Below are 6366 nucleotides of genomic sequence, written 5' to 3'. Positions count from 1 at the left end.
TATTTTCTAGTGAGAAAATTGCTTATAAGATTTAAGTACTATCATTTAGATTATTAATGAAGAAGATTTGATCAAAAGATGTAACAATAGCACCTAGAGGAAAGGTTGAGTTATGATTATGAAATGAGTACAAGGATTAGTTAAGATAGTGATGATATGATGCATTGATAATATACTTAAGATTACAAAGGTTGGTTACACTAAGAAACTTTAGAAGAACAAGTTACACATATTTTCTACCAAGCTTGATAGAGTGGATAGTAGGTGTTGAGCAAAGTCAGTGCAAGCTAAGAAGAAAGTCAGCTAAAGCTGAGCAAAATTTCATTCTAGTGTATGTCAAGCGAAATAGTGGATGTCGAGTAAAGTTTAGTTGATGTTGAGCACCAGTAAACTTTAGTTAGTGTTGAGTAATTTCACAATGGATGTTGATCACCACAATATGTGTCGAGCATCAAAAGGTTGATAATGTTGAGCTTCTACATTATGTAAAAGATTGTGGATTTGATAAATCTGAGCCAACAAGTTTGTCTTCCTAGATTATGTGAACTAGGTGGAAGATAAGGATGATGAGCTAGTGGCACAAAATTTGAGGGAAACTAATTTTAAGAAAATGTAAAGAGATTCTAGGAGAAGTTTCTAGAATAGAGATGAAATGGTGGGTAGATACATTGTATCCTACTAGATCTATCTTAACACTAAAATGGATGACAGAAAATGAGTGGCAAAATATCGTAATTTCCTATTTATAGGAATGATTAGTGATGAAGAAAAGAGAGTTGGATGCAAGAAAATAATGAAGACAAGGAGTCAAGGGCTCTACTTCATCAAGTGACCTAAGAGGTGACTGCATTGGCATGCTAAGCAAGAAGGCTTAAGGATATCAATGCTTGAAGGGTGAACAAGCTATAAGAGTTGCAATGTATGAAGGCAAAGTAGAATTGAGGATTGAAAAATAATCTATAATTTGCAAATGAAGTTGTAAGTTGTGTTAGATCAAATGTTATGATTACTCTCTAATAATTGTATCAGTCTAGGATAAATCCTTTGGATTATGGTTGATCTAACAATCATTTGTAAATCTTTTAACCGGGTGACATTCCAAGTGAATGGTCTAAAGTCACCTAATAAGGCTCACTCCTAACAAGATGATTGAAATCCTTAAATGGGGTCACATTTAACAGTGTGTATTGTAACCTTTAACAATGTTGGCCTTTCACAAGGCTTCACTTCAAAATAGTGAAAAGAGTAGCATGTTACTAGTGGTTTTTCCCAAATTGGGTTTACACATAAATCATGAGTCAAGTGTGCTAATGAATCTATTATTTTTCATGCTTTACATGTTTGCAAGTTGATTTGACAATAACCTAAAATTTTTAGATGATTGCATAATCTTATGGATGCATGCATGTGTATAAATGTTTAATGGGTTCACTAAGTTGAGAAAATTTTTATTTATACATCTAAATCTTGGATAACTGATTTACCCCCCAAGTTATTCTACAAGTTTTTTAACAAAAAAAGGAAGTTTTAAGTGGAAAAAGGGAGAAATCTAGATTGTTGATCTTGATCTAGAAGCTTCTCTAGATACTTATAAAAGGAGGATCCAAACCCTAATTTTATATGGTGTATGTGTATTTTTTTTAGATGCTTGAAGTGAAGTTTTAATAAGAACCAAACAAAGTGACCGAGAGGAGTAGTGAAGGGTAGAATATTGATATATCAGATTGTAGATCAAATTAGAGATTGGGAAGAGGAGATTTGTAATTAGCATATTAAGTGTAAATGGAAGGATCAGGTAATAATGCATTCTAGAAAGTATTTTAGGGTAAATATCTTAATAAAGTTGTCCTTATAGACCTTTTTAAATCATCTAATAGAGTGCTTAGTATTTGTAAGTTTAAATCCTTTAATCTAAGTAGAATGAATAATTCTTCTAAACTCTTAACACGAAAGAGCCCTCACATTGTATATCATCAAAAGTGATCAAACTTGTAGCCCTAACATGCCAACTTTGTTGTTGCAATAATGAAGATTTGTGAGTGTCATCCCCACCCAAGTTTTACCTTCACCTTGGAAATTTTGTGGGTTTTCAAATATTTGTGTTATAACAAGTGTTATATCATATTCATCACTGTATTCTATGGGTTGAATCACAAATACATATCACCTTTCAGGCTAACTTTGTTGATCTGGTTGAACCCAATTCAATATAATTAGTTTTGGCTAGAAGGTGTTTGGACAAACCAACATGCCATTGAATAGACACCGGATGGTATGTACATGAGATTTCTACTAATCGAGTGCATAGATACATGATATGCTCATGATCTACATCCAAAGGTAGTCATGATGGTGCATCATCTTTAGCTAATGATATGTATCATGAGGTTGGAGTCCCATCTTCAGTAGACATCTCTATGGAGTCTTTAATAGACTGTTTGACGGCTATTAGTACATGTTTTTCTATTGATCTTCTTTCAACCTATTGAGTTATTCAATCGTTGACTAGAAAACCTCTTAGTTTTGTGCCAGGAAATATGATAGGTATAATTAGTGATAGATAAGAGGCATGGGGTGGTCAGGAGAAGGAGGACATGCATGTTGAAACTATAGCACCACCACAAACCATAGGTAAGGAGGATGTAACCCACCTACCAAGGCACATTCTTACCCACCATGATGATTATTGTTTAAAGAAATGCTCATGGATCCTATTCCTGAGATCCCAAATATGACCTTTGGTGATACATGCCCAAGTGACATAGGTAGACATATATTTGTGGTGATGATATCATATGCGGACTTGTAGACACCTATGCATCTTGTGTAGTAGGAGACATAGGTAAAAATTTACAAACATGTCTATTTAATTATCTACAAATCTTTTATTTATTTTTAAATATAATAATTTTAAATTTAGTAAATTATAAGTTGTAACATATTTGTTTCTTCTATTTCATGCATGCCACCTCTATAGCTCATGAGGGTGGAGATGGAGAGATACCAGTAAACTTTACTTATCCTGAGTCACTATTAAATTTGATTGTGGTTATGTTAGTATCTATAGAATATATACACATGGTCATGATAAATTTTTTCTTATATTGCATATAAGTTTCAAGATCTCATGTCAGTTGATCAAATCGTGGAGGATGACACAATCTTATTTGATATTTATACATCTCATATACATGAATTTTCATAATATGTTTAAGATGTTTCATATTCATTTGTGATGAGATTGTTTAGAATTATAGCTATGGGATATTTTACATTTGAAGCATCCTCATTTTTGACATGTTTCATATTCGCATGAGTTATATGGCCATTTGTATTTATAGTAGACATATTTGAGATTTTCATGAGTTATCTAACCAAATTACATTTGTAGTTGACATATTTGATATTTGCATGAGTTATGACCATGTTTATACATATTTGATAGATTTGATACTTACATTTATAGTTGAATTTTTTTTTTGATGAATAAACATTTTCCATTAATTTAAAAATTTAAAGATACATATTCACAAAAAAGAGACAGAGCGATATAGTATCACCTTGTGAGTTCAAATGACCCAAGGATAGAGATCAGCTATTCATCAACAAACATATATAAACAGAAACATAAAACTTTAGGCTGGAAGAGAAGTGCCAACCGAAGGAGGGTCTTTGTCATCAGAACCCTAAAAATCCTTAGGGTTAATGGTTATCTTAGGGGGATCCCAACTCTCAATAGCACCAACATATGTGTCTTTATCTTTATCTTGGTCAACCCAAGGAGGAGAAATGGCTAAATCTAGTTGGGGGAACACCCACTTTGGATCATGGTGAGTAGCCGATCAACTCGCATTAGCGGCAATAGGGGAACAACTAGGGACCAACCCAAGCCTAACCTCTGAGGAGGAGAGGCTAAGTGATGATGGACACTAAAGCCACCACTAGGAGAATAACAAAGAGGCTATGATCTAGGGGTCTAAGAACAGTGAGCAGAAGCTCTCTGACAACTGCAAGGAGGAGTACGGTCACTAGATAAAGCATCCAAATGTACTCAGGAAACTATACAAGTGGTATTTCCCTAGTGAGAAAGTAGATCCTATAGGTGAGCCACTTATAACATGAATTTATTAGTTTGTATGTGGATCTACATCATGGAATTAATACATATACATGCTTTAGAGTACATTGCAAAATAAATATAAAGAAAATTGTAAGAGAATAAAACAACATTACAATCTTTCTAGATTGTGAACAATATCTCCATTCTAAAAGCATGCCAAATTTGGGCATATCTAAAAGTGAGTCTAGTAGCATCACTCAGAACCACCATATGCCAATTGAAGGCCTCAAGATGAAAAGGCATGAAGAAATAAAAAATATAGAGCCAATAATTCTGAGCTCTTCTACAAAACCAAAATATATGCAGAAGATATCTAAAACGTATGCAAAACCAAAAAATATGTAGAATATTCTTAGGCCTAATCATGCAGGGTGTTCCCTTTAATACCATAAACTCATAATAGAAACAACAAAATAATAGAAAATGCAAGAACAAAATATGGACTTCTTATTTGCTCCACAAATGTGAAATTATAGAATTCATAAGTACATTATGCTAGCCCACATGGGTGCCTTCAGTACAATGATTTGTGAGACAGGTTGCAAACTATCACCCATAGCTATTCTAGACAATGTTCAGGCCTTTCTTAAATAGGTAATTTTATACTACTTGGGAAGGTTCTAGATGCTCAAAGTTAATACCTAGAGCTGACAGACCCTAAAAAAATATATTTAGTTGGCCAAATAAATCTTTGACAATTATTTTAGAAGTTTCGGGAAGTCCAACTTCAAAATGCCATAAATTACAAACCATTTCTCTGATTGCCTATTAGAACCACATTTCAAAAATGTGAGGTCCTAATCTCCATGCTTGGAATTCTCTAGTGCCCTTCCATCAATTTTTTTGACCTCGTCTAAGCACTCTAAGGCCTCCAACGATGAGCCTAAAGATTTTTTTGCAAATGTTCCCACCAAAAATCCACAATAAATTCACTGATACTAATGCTTGACTAATGAGATTGTTATGGTAGGATTAGAACTCTAAAATGTACCTTTGTATGGAAAATGAGAACATTTCAAGCTTGTATGAAAAACTTACTAAAAATAGAAAGCTCCTAGAAATAGAAATCTCCCTATCTACTAGTCCTTATTAAAATAGAAAAGACTAAAAATTAAAAATATTTTTGGTGATGCAAGATTTCTCATACACCTAGGATGCTCTTGAATTAGACACTTGGGGTAATTTGAGAAGTGACCCTACCACATCTCAAGTGTTCAGAGGAAAACCAAGATAGGTAACCTCCTCCTTTGCTAGCCATTACGAATCCTCAACTAGTCACCCTTTCCATTTGACTAGAAATTCCTCATAATTTCTATTTCTTGTACTTTTTCCAACATGAATATCTAGTATCTCCTCAATCTCTTTTGTAGCTAAATTAACTGTTTGAATGTTCCATTCTGCTTCTGCAACTTCATCTCCATCACCTCCTTTATAATACTCTATCAAATTTGAAATATTAAATACTAGTGAAATATTCAATTCAGTAGGCAAAACCACTTCATATGCATTAGTAGAATCATGCCTCTTCACTATCTTGCACAGGGTCCAAACTTCTTCATCTTTAGCTTATTATATGTACCCATTGGAAAATGCTCCTTTCTCAAATGAACCATGACTTCATCTCCAAACTGAAATTCCTTATATCTCATTTTGACATCCACCTTTGCATTAAACTATTTATTCATCTTTATGATGTGCCTTCTCACCTCCTCATGGATTTTTTTCAAATGTTCAACAAAATCTTTTGCTTCAGCACTACTTATCTCTTCTTTATCCAACTACCTCAATTCAAAAGCATTTCTAGGACTAGTCTCATATACAATCTAGAATGGTGATTTACTAGTACTCCTATTGATAGAATTATTATATGCAAATTCTACATGTGGTAAAATCATATCTCATCCTTTTGGTTTATCTCCAACCAAGCATCTCAGCAAGTTTCCCAAACTGCAATGCATAACTTCTATTTGTCCATCAATCTGTGGATGATGTGATGAGCTGAACTTCAAACTTGTCTTCAAATTCTTCCATAATGTATAGCAAAAATATCCAACAAATTTGGTATCACGATATGAAACTATACTCTTTGGCAAACCATATAGTCTCACCACTTCTCTAAAAAACAATTCTGCCACATGAACAACATCACTAGTCTTCTTGCAAGGAATAAAATGTGTCATCCATGAAAACCTTTCAACCACCACAAAAATAAATCATATCCACACTATGTCCTTGGTAATCTTAGA

Source organism: Cupressus sempervirens, chromosome 7, assembly GCF_028749045.1.
Source record: "Cupressus sempervirens isolate cs-2001-9-10 chromosome 7, ASM2874904v1, whole genome shotgun sequence".
Lineage (NCBI taxonomy): Eukaryota > Viridiplantae > Streptophyta > Pinopsida > Cupressales > Cupressaceae > Cupressus > Cupressus sempervirens.
The sequence above is the reverse complement of the archived record's forward strand: the minus strand, read 5'-3'. Positions refer to the sequence as shown.